General features: G+C 37.6%; 2 long non-coding RNA genes across 2 annotated transcripts; both read right to left on the bottom strand.

The window, feature by feature from the left end:
- Positions 1 to 7,732: 7,732 nt before the first annotated feature.
- Positions 7,733 to 8,528, bottom strand: LOC309798334. Its single transcript, XR_014293075.1, has 3 exons — positions 8,254 to 8,528; positions 8,091 to 8,171; positions 7,733 to 7,984 (listed from the first exon to the last, which is right to left on the bottom strand). It is a non-coding gene; the product is annotated as an uncharacterized lncRNA (long non-coding RNA).
- Positions 8,529 to 8,820: 292 nt separating this feature from the next.
- Positions 8,821 to 11,978, bottom strand: LOC309798333. Its single transcript, XR_014293074.1, has 6 exons — positions 11,857 to 11,978; positions 11,510 to 11,576; positions 11,390 to 11,461; positions 9,228 to 9,349; positions 9,108 to 9,163; positions 8,821 to 8,919 (listed from the first exon to the last, which is right to left on the bottom strand). It is a non-coding gene; the product is annotated as an uncharacterized lncRNA (long non-coding RNA).
- Between the last annotated feature and the right edge of the window lie 1,640 nt (positions 11,979 to 13,618).

The raw sequence follows: 13,618 nt of genomic DNA, 5'->3' as shown, positions 1-13,618 counted from the left end.
TTCACTTTACCCTTAAAAATATAATATCTTATTGATTTTGATTCATAACTGTCTATTTCTTTTTTTCGACAGTTTTATTATTAATCGAAATATAACTGCTTTGATACTGAGATATCTGCAAAACTTGGGGCAGTGTCGTTGCATTCGAACGATGACAATCCAGAAGCACTATATTTCTAAATAACTTCACATTACTGTAGAAGTGTACGACATTTCAATAGAATAAATCGTTGCAAGAATCTTTGTCATTGAATCCGTCATCAAGTTAACTACGAAGGCTACATATGTAGTGGACTTGCAGATTATATCTTCTCATTTTTTCCAGTTTGTTTGAACAGCATGCCTATTGGTAATTTAGTTACATTTTCCCAAAAAAATTACCGCCTCAATGTGGGAAATTGGTTTCCTGTATGACGCAGGTAATAATTAAAACTAATAGAAAATGAAATTCTCTAGTAGGATCGTCATGATAGACGAGTTTGACTTTTCTAGCGGCAACAAAGCTAACAAAAAACGTATGCTATTGGAACTACGTTCTAAATTTTTCTGGTTTTCTTAGATGTGGTTTGCGTATATGTTCGTATCGACGCAGAGGGTGGCTCTGGTATGATATTTTCTGTTCTATTTCTTATTTCAGTAGTTTTTATTGCTTTTCTCATGTATAGTTTTTTGCATACTATAATAGTAGTCTAGAGACCCTCATTTTTGTTCACCTCACCATATTTTTGCAAAATTATGCTTGCATTCTATTTTAAATGAACCACTTCAGAGTGAACTTTATCAATAAAGTTTAGAAGTATTGGAAACTACAGATCTTTTCCAAGGACATGCAGATGAATATGTGGAACTTTCTCTTTATGCAGCGCAAACGTGGAAACAATTGAATAAGTGGGAGTTCGAATTGAAGGAAATTATTGTCAATGAGTGCATCGCTTATGTTTGAGGCGCCCGGCTTGCGTTAAAAGTTTCAGATTTTTTGTTTTCCTCTTCTTGAACTTTAATTTTGAGCAAGTTTCAATGTAAATTAGCATTTTTTAAAAGTTATGTTCACTTGCAAATAGGTAGAGATTTCATACTATCCCGAAATTATTTTCATTTAAAGGTTTTCACAGTACGTTATCGCTAGCTTTTCTGAACTACGAAGAGCTTTTTCTATTTTGCGATTCGGATTCTTTAAAGACAACAGTGATTCTTGCAATTTCTTGATCGACCGCTGAGAATCATGTATGCGTTTCTCACTAAGACGATTTCCCTTAGAGTCACTCAAATACTGAGTTCAAATCTCTTCATGTCGGCTAATCTGCCCGTACGTAAAAGAGGAAACTTAATGACGGCGGGCTCTATTTAATCATTTCTCTTTCTTCAGCTATGCAAAACCGTACGAGTGACAGAACATGCGGCATTTTCCGTTTGCGGAGACCTTGGCCATATAATGAAGTTTTCCTTACAAAGTGCTCGATTTGGTAATCGTGATCGAACAATTCTGGCAACGAGGGGCTTCTTGGTGTGTGGTTCTTTTTTTTTTCTTTAACTAGATTTTCGTTGTCGACAGCATTGATTAATCGCGTTGTTGGTAGTGATGCTATTTAATGCTCTGCATTGCTGGATAAACATAGTTTATCTCATTCAGATAGTGCTAGTATTCCTACAGCTGCCCGCCTGAATACAAATAATTACAGTTGTTGAAAACATGATAGTTTAAAGAGTTCTAGATGTGTTTTTTCTCTTACATATATAACTTTAAGATATCATTTTCCTTTTAGAGTTGCTGAAAATTTAATATTTGAAAAAAAAAATTAATCTTTGATTTAAAATAAGGCAACAAGCGCCCGCATTAGCAAAATGAATGTCACCGCCATGTCGTGGTGAGCGAAATCCCACTTATTCATTGCTTTTCTCCGAGGCTCAACGAAGGGAATTTGAAGAACGGTAGCATTTCGTTACTGAGGAATAATGACGTTTACATATTGCTCGCAATGGTCTGTAGATCTTAGTGATTTTTTACTCTAGTTATTTAAATTTGAGATGATATGTAGGGCTATATTTTTGTTTTAAAATTTTATGTAGATTGTTATTAGAAGTCGTAGTCATGCGTAAGAGTGATAAGAGTACTAGAAAGCACTAGGTTTTTAGCTTTATAATTTTGAATTTGCTGGATCATTCCCTGCTTCGTCACTTCCAGAGCATCAATTGGATTTGCGGGCGCGTGTATAACTATCATTTTGTAAGTACCGTTCCAATTATGGGAACGTTTGAAGGCTCTAATAATCAGTATTTTATAGCAAAAATAATGCTATCTTGGTTTTCCTATCGAGGCCTATTATGAAGCGTTTTTTATGAGCTTTGTATACACTCGCAGATTCGTGGTAGCTCAAAAATGTTAGAGGACCTCGTGAAGTACATCTACGTCATCGGGCATACTTAGGTGGCCACATGATGTGCGCGGATTCTGTCTGAATACTCTCACTGGATAGTTTTTCCTTCTTCAAACAAACACGAGGTTATTAAATAATTTTGATTTATTTAAAATATATTTCGGCTGACGTTTCGGCGTAATTGCCTTCTTCAGAGCCGTAAAAGTAGGAAGAAGCAGTAGGAAAAGACGGAAAGCCACATTGTCCTAACGGCATTACTCAATTGACATAACGTGCTTATGGAGAGATCGCTATAAAAAAAATCTTTAAATATAGCCGTCTATCGAGCACAATTTGAATAGTTGGGAACGTATTTGTCTTTTTTATTTGGGATATATTGAAAGAACTTCAACTCTGGCGCTAAATGGTATGAGGGAGGTTGCTGTCAACTGGTGATAATGAGCGTCCACAACATTCCCTTCATAACGACTCAAATCCTTTCAAATCATTAGGCTAAATGACACAAAGCCATGTCACCTAGCCTAAAGATATTGTAATTTAAGTGCTAGAAAAAGTATTGTAATCCAAATAGTCACTTAACAGATAAGCTTGCAAACGATGGTATACAATAATGATGTATGCAATGAATATTTTTTACGAGATGTATTTGTAAACTTCGTCACAAAAAAATGCTTCACTGTTTTTAAATCGACCTAATATTTGGTGTTTTTCCTTCCAAGTTACAATAAATTTAGGTGAAATTGTTGAAACTGAACATTTCAGGGTGTTCATACTTTTCTAGTAGTCATGTCGTTGGTAAAAAGGTATGACGTGCATCGAAACGCGAGCCTGATAAACTTCGCTGATAAACAATCAGTAGACTGGATGTTTCTAATGAGAAACTGTGGAAAGTTTCCGAACAATGACATGACGAATGATATTGTGGCAATACAGTTGGATAGAAATTACTGAGTTGTAAAGAAGACGAAAAATCATCGTTATTCATTACTGTTGGTCAAAGCCTATTTATTCGCTTAGTTTTGTTTTCTATTTCGTGGAACACTACGCAATTGGAATTGAGACGTTTCACATATCGGCCATATTTAGGTTATTCGCAAAACATCTGTTCTTATATATTGTTGCCCTTTTTCTTAGCATAGTTTGCTTTCTCGTTCTTCTTTTATAACCCATTGCAATCCATCATCAGATTACGGTAAATGACTACCCCAACGATCTGTTGTGATCAATCTGAATAGTCTCTAGTGGTGAAAATGTTATTCGGCTCTATTAAGAGATGCCTGAAAAGAGGGTCTAACAAATTCCGCGGTAGTTATTGAGGTTCAACCAAACAGTTTACTTCGCTAGTTAATTCGAAAGCACTTGTATTAGCTTTTATGTAAACAGTAAAATATGTGATCTGCGTCTGTGACAAGTCGACAAGTATCTGCCAGGATGCCCATCGGCGATCCCCGCCCATCCGAAACCAGGTCAATTGCCAGCACACAGGCAGCAAATGTTCGGCCAGCGAGCGGTCGACTCATCCAATCGGTGTAGTTGCGCCACTTCAATGTATCGTAAGTTCTCCTTGTTAGAGAATGTTTGTATTACTCTACCATTCTTTATAATAGCTAGTGAATCCACAATGTAAGCGCTAATGTAGTCGCCAGTCCAACCAGGTAATTATATTGCTTCTCGCTGTAGAACACATTACTCAATTATCCCATGTATGTACATTGCTAAGTAATACTTGCATAGCTGTTCTGTTCTCACGTCCGCAAAACGTTGATGTGGTCGTTAGTGCATTACTGTTGTGTGTGTATTGTGTATATAAAGGGTTAACTTCTCAAATTTAAGGTAAACCGTAAACAACAACGACACAAACAAACCGACAATACCCGCGTGAGAAATAGCAAGCAAATCGGTACGTTCAAGGAGTACTAGATCAACGACTGAAGCAAAGAAATTGCAGATAACAAAACCAAGATCAACCATTGAGTTCCGCTTTGCCACATTGGTGCATCGATCCAACACAAAGGACTCAGGTCAGTTTACTTCTGTAATTCAAAAAAAAAGTTATGAAACCACATTATGCTGCTCCCTGGATCAGTTGCAAGTTGCAAACGATTTCTCGCAAGTTACACTAAAGACCTGGAGGAACTTGTAACAGAGGTTTAAAGAGACCAATAAGAAATGCCCAGCATCACATCTGCACAAGGGGAAATTGCACTAATTTTCAAATTAGAAGATCAATTTGACATACCGCGAGAGATCACGTGTTATGACGAGGCATTCTTCCCTGCGGTTCATGTTTGGCTTTCTGAGATTAATCCAAAAAGCCTCAAGAATTTTTTGCGCTGATATATCAGATTCTTGTGAGGATATGAAATTTTACATCAAAATCTTCTCCGCTTTTGTCCTATGCGTACCTAGTGGAGTGTTTGGCTTGCTTTTAAATTTACCATCTAGGTGCTCTTTCACGCGGACACAAAGAGGTCTTCCATTTCGCCAATATATTCCTCCCCGCAGATTTTGCAAGAAATCAAGTACACTGTACCCGAGCTCATCGAATCGCCGTCTCTGCCCTGAGGGCAAATCGTGCATTTCTGCGTTCCGCACAGACGGTCACACAATCGATTTCGAATTAGTAGGCGACGTAGAGGGTTCGGTGGTATTTCTATAACTGCTATTTCCGATTTCTCTAAGCCCGGAACCTATTCCCTTTCCACGACAACGCATAGCCACACGTCGCTTTATCAACGCTACTATGGTTGAACGAGCAGGGCTACGGAAGTTTGTCTAATCCACCTACATGACCTCTCGCCAATCGCCTACCACTTTTTCAAGCATATGGACAGCTTTCTGTACGAGAAATGCTTCAGGAAAGGAAGGCGAGATCGAAACAGCCTTCAACGACTTCATCGGCTCCAGAAGGATACAATTTATGCAATCATAATATGAACTTCTTTCTCATTCGCGAAAATATGTAGATTCTAATGCTTCTCATTGCTCACAATAAGGTTTATTCTAAGCTGAATTCCTTCAAGATCAAAGCTTATTAATTCAAACCAAAATAAATCAATTACTCATACTCGTAAAATGATTGTATAATATCGAGATTTCTTCGGAACAATGCTCTAGTGAAAGCATGAAAAAGAGGAAAATGTAAAATAACACGGAAATTTTGATTTCTAATTAAGAGTGTCAATACATACACAGTCTACATGCAACATTAGTGAACACAGGAGAAAATATCAACACATTAGACTATCAGTGCAAAAAAGGATGAAAGTGAAACTTCTGTAAATTGAGTTTAATTTAATATTGGTATGAGAAGCAATTAATATTTTCCTATATTCATTCGTTGCTGTTTCATATGAGACTTGCATGCTTATGTTGAACAGAAGAACGTTCAGTTTCGACAATAAAGCACTTAAATGTATAGTGTTCTTCCTTTTTTAATACTTCTCTACAATCATAAGGTTAAACAAGGTCGTTATAAAACTTTACTGTTACTACCGTTTCGTCGCCTTCATCTTCCCCAGAGCGCAGTTGGTTCGATTAGAGCGTCCATAGCTCTTCTTCCGATGTGGTTTTTCTTCATTTCCCATGGAGTCGAATCCATTGGAGTTCAGCACTGCTGAAATGAAGTAGATGCTCAGTGGGCGTACTTCACTTGAGCAGTGCTCTACTCCAACGGATTCGACTCGATGCGATACGAAGACGCACCTCGGAAAAAAACAGCTGTGACCACTAGAACCACTAATCAGCATTAATTTCTGTTTAATTTAAGCATGCAAACCATATTACCGGAAACAGCAATTAATGAGAAAGGTGCCACTACATTCTGTAAGCGATTTCTAACAGCACTGTCCTTCATGCATATCTATCGACACAGTTGCATCAGTGTGATTTACAACTACCAATCAATAATATCATCTCCTAATGTGAGAGAAAGATTTAGCATAATCGCAGTCAAGGCAGTTCTTGAAAATATTCGCGTAGTTGGCGTCTAACTTTTCTTCTAAGAGCTGTACGTGCTAGATGCATAAGAGCAACCCACACATGATCATATCATTTCGTTTTGCATTTCTCGCCCTGTATTTCGTTTTTTTCTATGCAGTCTTTAATCATTACCATGTTTTTTGTACGCATCCTCTAGGCTCTTTTATGTTTCCTATTTCTTCAAAATCTGGAATGGGCCACATTAACACGCAGCCTACTCAGCTAAAAACTCCACAACCATAATGCGTGGAAAATTATTGTGAAAAATTCTCAAACATCATAAATGAGATGATGAAATCGGATTTCATTTCATTTTTATTCAAAATGGTGGTGCAGTAACCACACGGCCATCTAGCAGTGATTCGGAAGCCACAGTCGGTCCAGTGCCAGAAAAACTGGAGAAAGAAAAACCTGTTTTAGTTATTATAATAAATTACTAAAATATCGCAACTAAAGTTCCATGCAAAACCTGTCATGCAGGGCAGCTCAGGATGCAGCCTTTCACAAATATTTCTGCTTGGGTCATTTCAATAAAAAAGAAATTTCCAAAGTACAGAAAAAAATGAACGAACCACGAAGACCCGTTATGTGAACGTTTAACTCTTTTGCACTTATTATTTTTCAAGCAGATTTATATCTATGTTATAACTACTGCATTATGTGCCTCTATAATTTGTCATCGTCAACGAACGTTGACTTAAAACTACACCAAAAATCTCAGTGCTCTCGTCATTGACAACGATCTTAGCCTTGTTCTACTGTCGTAAGAGTGGCGATAAAAATAATCGAGAAAAATATGCATCGTATATGATTCACATCGTCGCGAATATCTTCGAATGGAAAGAGTTCACCCCATAACCAACACTCTAATTGTACATTTTTCGGTTACGTGACCCATTCACGGAAACTCACGATTCCAGAAGTCTGACTCTCGAGATTGTAGGTGAAAGTTTCGCTGTGAATAGTACCATAATAAAACAGACAACAACACAATAAATTGTGGGTTTTGCCTAACCGGGTGTACTTGTTGTCCAAATATTTCAAACTCTATGGGAACATGCCTACGCGCAAAAACCATTTTTTGCTGAAAGCAGAAGAAGCCGCTAAATTCAAGGAATAAGTTCCAAAATCATTACAGATTGGGCGGCTTTAATCAAATCATTTGTGGGCTTTTGGGAAGACTTCGCTTATCGACAACGGCGATAAAGAATGAGACCGGCTTATTCAAAACTTTCACGTTAGTGCTATAAAAGCCAAGAGATCAAAAGCTACATTGAATAAAACGAGTGTAAGTTTAATAAAGGCAATATCTGTATTGGGAAAGTTCCAAAATTATGAAAAAATGTGCGCTAAAATAAACTGCTAAAAAGAAAATGAGTCAGATACAACCCGCATATTTCAGGCACCTTCAGCCTTAAGAGTGGTTGACTAATGCGTCATTAACACAATAAAATCCAAAAATTTAGTGTATGATAAAATGATAGTTACTGTGAGATTTCCTGTTTCGCTGAATTACATTGACAGCTTGCGGCAACCGTTCAATCTAGAGGTGTATCGTCCTGTTCTGTGAGCAGGAGGTGAACAGTTTCGCAGTTCAACATTCCAGATGAATAGGCTTAGGATTGGAACTAAAACAACAAAGCAAACATTTTAGTAGATGGTAACGTAATGAATGAAATGGGTAGTTAACACCAATAAGGTAAAAAATGCGAAAAGTACGACAAGAAATATTACCACTATAACACAGCATCGACTGCAGCACTTGTCCAGTTGAAATGACAACTGCTAGTACTTTCACTTACAAGCAAAGCATTTCTGAAGACAAGTCATCGTCATACATAAAGAAATGATATCAAAACAGTACTGTGCTTTTCTTAAAGAAATCATAAAAACAGACTTGTCCACACCCTAACGTCCAAGAATACCACGTTACCAACTGTACCACCGTGGTTGCCGAATTCCATTTCAGCTCCTAGTATCACACAGCGAATAAGAACTGTCCAATAAAGTAAAAAACTGCAAGAAACGACAGTATTCTAGAGGGAGTGCGTAGCAGAAGACAAAGAAAAATCGCATTTCTTAACCACCGAATCTCTATAGGTACTTGGCCAACTATTTTCTACATATATAGTAACTACTCACAGGCCATTACTCTGGTGAACATTAAATTTGTTACAATTAGCTATGCTTAAATGGTTGGAATCAGCTTCCTATCTACTGCTATTTCTGAAGAAATGGACCTCTGACCGAAATCACTCACTTACTTTGAAGGTTTCCTAATGAATTGAGATGCAGAGAAAAAACTGGTTGTTTCATGCTGTAAAACAGAATAACTTTTTAGTAAACCAGATAAATTCCCTGTTAAGACCATGTTCATTCCAGTATGAACGTAACTTAAAGTGCACGTCCATCTGAATAGGTTTTTCTGAATTTAGAAGGCATTGCAAAAAAGCTAACCCATTTTGTTTGCATCTGAATTGAACATCACCAGTCATAGTGTTTTATAATTAGAACCAGTTGCCGACAATTCACCGGTAGAACTGAGCGAGAAAAGTACACGAGTCTTAAATAAAAACGAATGACTTTGAGATCACAACATCGACGTACAAAAAGCATGCTACAAACTGAAAATAGTACAGAATTCCATGTTCACACTTCGACCAATAATCGAACAATCCATCAATTGTTGAAAAAACTGTGTTTCTAGAAAATGCTATTTCTTCCACAGTACTAAATGCATTCTAAACATACCCTCGATACTGATTTGACGTGAAAGAAAACCTGGATGTCGCAGAAGCTCCAAATAACTGCAAGAAATTTTCATAAATTTTTCAATAATAAAGTAACTCAAAACTGGAAAAAGGCTGTCACCTCTAAATCGCCGAAGACAAGGGAATTTGGATATGTGAAGTTTCTTGAATTTGTGCCAGTCGCCAAAGTATCGCTCAGTTGGACTAAAGGCTACTACACTGATTGTTTGGCTATCCTCATACCTAAAAACGGTAAAAATTTCCACAGAAACAACTGTAATGTCATAGAGTAACCAAGTAATCATTAACCAATAACAAAATGAAGGAATGAGTTTTTTAGGCCAACGCATTCGGCGCAATTCAACACGAGAATCGTCCGGGTGATACGGTAAGCACGAATACAATTCCATGCGGGACCAATCGACCATCAAAAGAATCCCCTCCTTTATTCATTAGCTACGAAACTGCTCTCTATTGAAAGACTTGTGTATTCATGCTCAATCTTCAATGTTAGTTTCCAAATCAACTTATACTGTTCTAATATCATAGTTTGATACACGTAATTTTACTTAGTTTTACACTAACTCTCATATTCGTGTTTAATAGAGTGCTTAGCACATTTAGTAGAACTTTAACATTGAAAGATAAGCATATTCCCTTTAGCTCTGCGTAATGTACTTATCGGTACAATTTTTCATTTTAAAATTATAATATGCAATTAACATGCCGACATACTTGTCCAAATGGACGGATGCTCTTTGTGCCTTTCAATGACATTGAAGGCACTCTGATTTGCAGAAAAGTTGAGAAGCTAACTGATATGGAAGAGGAAACAGTGAATGAGGAGGACATGGAGGAAACTATTCATCATCGGTTTTGATGATGAGCCAGCCGTCAACATAAACGCCGGAATTCGGCAACTAAACGCTTTTCTTTGGACATCGGTAGATCACTTTTTATCTGCCTCTTTTAAAATTCCAGCTCTGATTCCTCAATTCAATTCTCACGCATACAATTACTACAATAAAACGAGGTAGATAAATATTTATGGTCTTGCTCTGTAGAGAGTTGAAAAGTGCGCGCTTCTCTGAAGTTCTTCACACAAAGATTCGATCTCTCCATTGTAAAAAACAGTCTGGAAATTACCAGCAACCAAATACTGAACGGGTCATAGCGGTTCTTTCACAAGATTTTCTTCCCCGCATCCATCATCGGCGAAAATGTTCATAATTCAGGTGTGGGTTCATCTATTGCTGGACAATTTGGCTTTCCTTATAAATGCCATCGAGTGATGGACTAGTGGATTCTTCTTGTATTCTGGATAGTCCCGCATTGCTCTTCTTTATCTTTATCGATGGCAGTTGCTGACTGGCGAACTACAGAGAACAGGATGATTCCAGACGAATACGGCACCAAGTTCGCATCACGAAGGGGTGATGGCAGCTTGTGGAACATTGGAAAATCATTGCGATAGTTGTGTCTTCGAAATCTAAGAAAGTAATGGGATATTATAAGTGGTAAGGAGTATTGTAAGTAGTATTGCTGACTGCATTAAGGTGTGATATTATGACGGGACTCTTCATAACTATCAAATATATTAAATGTAACAGCAATATAGTGCGTTAGAAGTGTCTTTGTTATTATCAACTACGTTTATGAACTGCATTATTGATTTATTCTATGCCCACTATGAAGGTGAAAGGGTTGCTGTGATTTGCTTATCGGGAAACGAAAGAAAGAGTGATTAATGACAGTCACTTTCATTGTTTTTTGAAAGTGCGCTATCGGGTTGGTTTAGTAGTACTTGAATTACTATTATTTAGGCAGGTACCCAAGCTCGTGCATCGGCGGAGAACAGCTGTCAACTTTTGGATCAACATTTTCCTCACCAGGTCTAACCATTCTTTCAAATGAGCATCTAGGGTGTTTATAAAAAAAGTAAAAAAAATTGTAAGCGTTCAATTTTCAGGAATATCTTTCTCAACCTCTGTTAACATTGAATACGATTCGCCTCAATTTCAAGCAGTGCACGTTCACGATTTGCTGAACCCTCTTCGAGAACACCTACGCCTTTGTAGACTATTTTATACGAAGTTTAGTGCAATTTCCCCTTCTGCAGATGTGATGCTGGGCATTTCTTATTGGTCTCTTTAAACCTCTGTTACAAGTTCCTCCAGGTCTTTAGTGTAACTTGCGAGAAATCGTTTGCAACTTGCAACTGATACAGGAAGCGGCATAATGTGGTTTCATAACTTTTTTTTTGAATTACAGAAGTAAACTGACCTAGTCCTTTGTGTTGGATCGATGCACCAATGTGGCAAAGCGGGACTCAATGGTTGATCTTGGTTTTGTTATCTGCAATTTCTTTGCTTCAGTCGTTGATCTAGTACTCCTTGAACGTACCGATTTGCTTGCTATTTCTCACGCGGGTATTGTCGGTTTGTTTGTGTCGTTGTTGTTTACGGTTTACCTTAAATTTGAAAAGTTAACCCTTTATATACACAATACACACACAACAGTAATGCACTAACGACCACATCAACGTTTTGCGGATGTGAGAACAGAAGAGCTATGCAAGTATTACTTAGCAATGTACATACATGGGATAATTGAGTAATGTGTTCTACAGCGAGAAGCAATATAATTACCTGGTTGGACTGGCGACTACATTAGCGCTTACATTGTGGATTCACTAGCTATTATAAAGAATGGTAGAGTAATACAAACATTCTCTAACAAGGAGAACTTACGATACATTGAAGTGGCGCAACTACACCGATTGGATGAGTCGACCGCTCGCTGGCCGAACATTTGCTGCCTGTGTGCTGGCAATTGACCTGGTTTCGGATGGGCGGGGATCGCCGATGGGCATCCTGGCAGATACTTGTCGACTTGTCACAGACGCAGATCACATATTTTACTGTTTACATAAAAGCTAATACAAGTGCTTTCGAATTAACTAGCGAAGTAAACTGTTTGGTTGAACCTCAATAACTACCGCGGAATTTGTTAGACCCTCTTTTCAGGCATCTCTTAATAGAGCCGAATAACATTTTCACCACCAGAGACTATTCACATTGATCACGACAGATCGTTGGGGTAGTCATTTACCGTAATCTGATGACGGATTGCAATGGGTTATAAAAGAAGCACGAAAAAGCAAACTATGCTAAGAAAAAGGGCAACAATATATAAGAACAGATGTTTTGCGAATAACCTAAATATGGCCGATATGTGAAACGTCTCAATTCCAATTGCGTAGTGTTCCACGAAATAGAAAACAAAACTAAGCGAATAAATAGGCTTTGACCAACAGTAATGAATAGCGATGATTTTTCGTCTTCTTTACAACTCAGTAATTTCTATCCAACTGTATTACCACAATATCATTCGTCATGTCATTGTTCGGAAACTTTCCACAGTTTCTCATTAGAAACATCCAGTCTACTGATTGTTTATCAGCGAAGTTTATCAGGCTCGCGTTTCGATGCACGTCATACCCTTTTACCAACGACATGACTACTAGAAAAGTATGAACACCCTGAAATGTTCAGTTTCAACAATTTCACCTAAATTTATTGTAACTTGGAAGGAAAAACACCAAATATTAGGTTGATTTAAAAACAATGAAGCATTTTTTGTGACGAAGTTTACAAACACATTTCGTAAAAAATATTCATTGCATACATCATTGTTGTATACCATTGTTTGCAAGCTTATCTGTTAAGTGACTATTTGGATTACAATACTTTTTCTAGCATTTAAATTACAATATCTTTAGGCTAGGTGACATGGCTTTGTGTCACTTAGCCTAATGATTTGAAAGGATTTGAGTCGTTATGAAGGGAATGTTGTGGACGCTCATTATCACCAGTTGAAAGCAACCTCCCTCATACCATTTAGCGCCAGAGTTGAAGTTCTCTCAATATATCCAAAATAAAAAAGACAAATACGTTCCCAACTATTCAAATTGTGTTCGATAGACTGCTATATTTAAAGATTTTTTTTATAGCGATCTCTCCATAAGCACGCTATGTCAATTGAGTAATGCCGTAGGACAATGCGGCTTTCCGACTTTTCCTACTGCTTCTTCCTATTTTTACGGCTCTGAAGAAGGCAATTACGCCGAAACGTCAGCCGAAATATATTTTAAATAAATCAAAATTATTTAATAACCTCGTGTTTGTTTGAAGAAGGAAAAACTATCCAGTAAGAGTATTCAGACAGAATCCACGCACATCATGTGGCCACCTAAGTATGCCCGATGACGTAGATGTACTTCACGAAGTCCTCTAACATTTTTGAGCTACCACGAATCTGAGAGTGTATACAAAGCTCATAAAAAACGCTTCATAATAGGCCTCGATAGGAAAACCAAGACAGCATTATTTTTGCCATAAAATACTGATTATTAGAGCCTTCAAACGTTTCCCATAATCGGAACGGTACTTACAAAATAGTTATACACGCGCCCGCAAATCCAATTGATGCTTTGGAAGTGACGAAGCAGGG

This window comes from Mesoplodon mirus (assembly GCF_964341445.2).
Source record: "Mesoplodon mirus genome assembly, contig: HAP1_SCAFFOLD_2877, whole genome shotgun sequence".
Taxonomy (NCBI): Eukaryota; Metazoa; Chordata; class Mammalia; order Artiodactyla; family Ziphiidae; genus Mesoplodon; species Mesoplodon mirus.
Note: the sequence above shows the minus strand (reverse complement) of the source record. Positions and strands in the feature narration are given on the sequence as shown.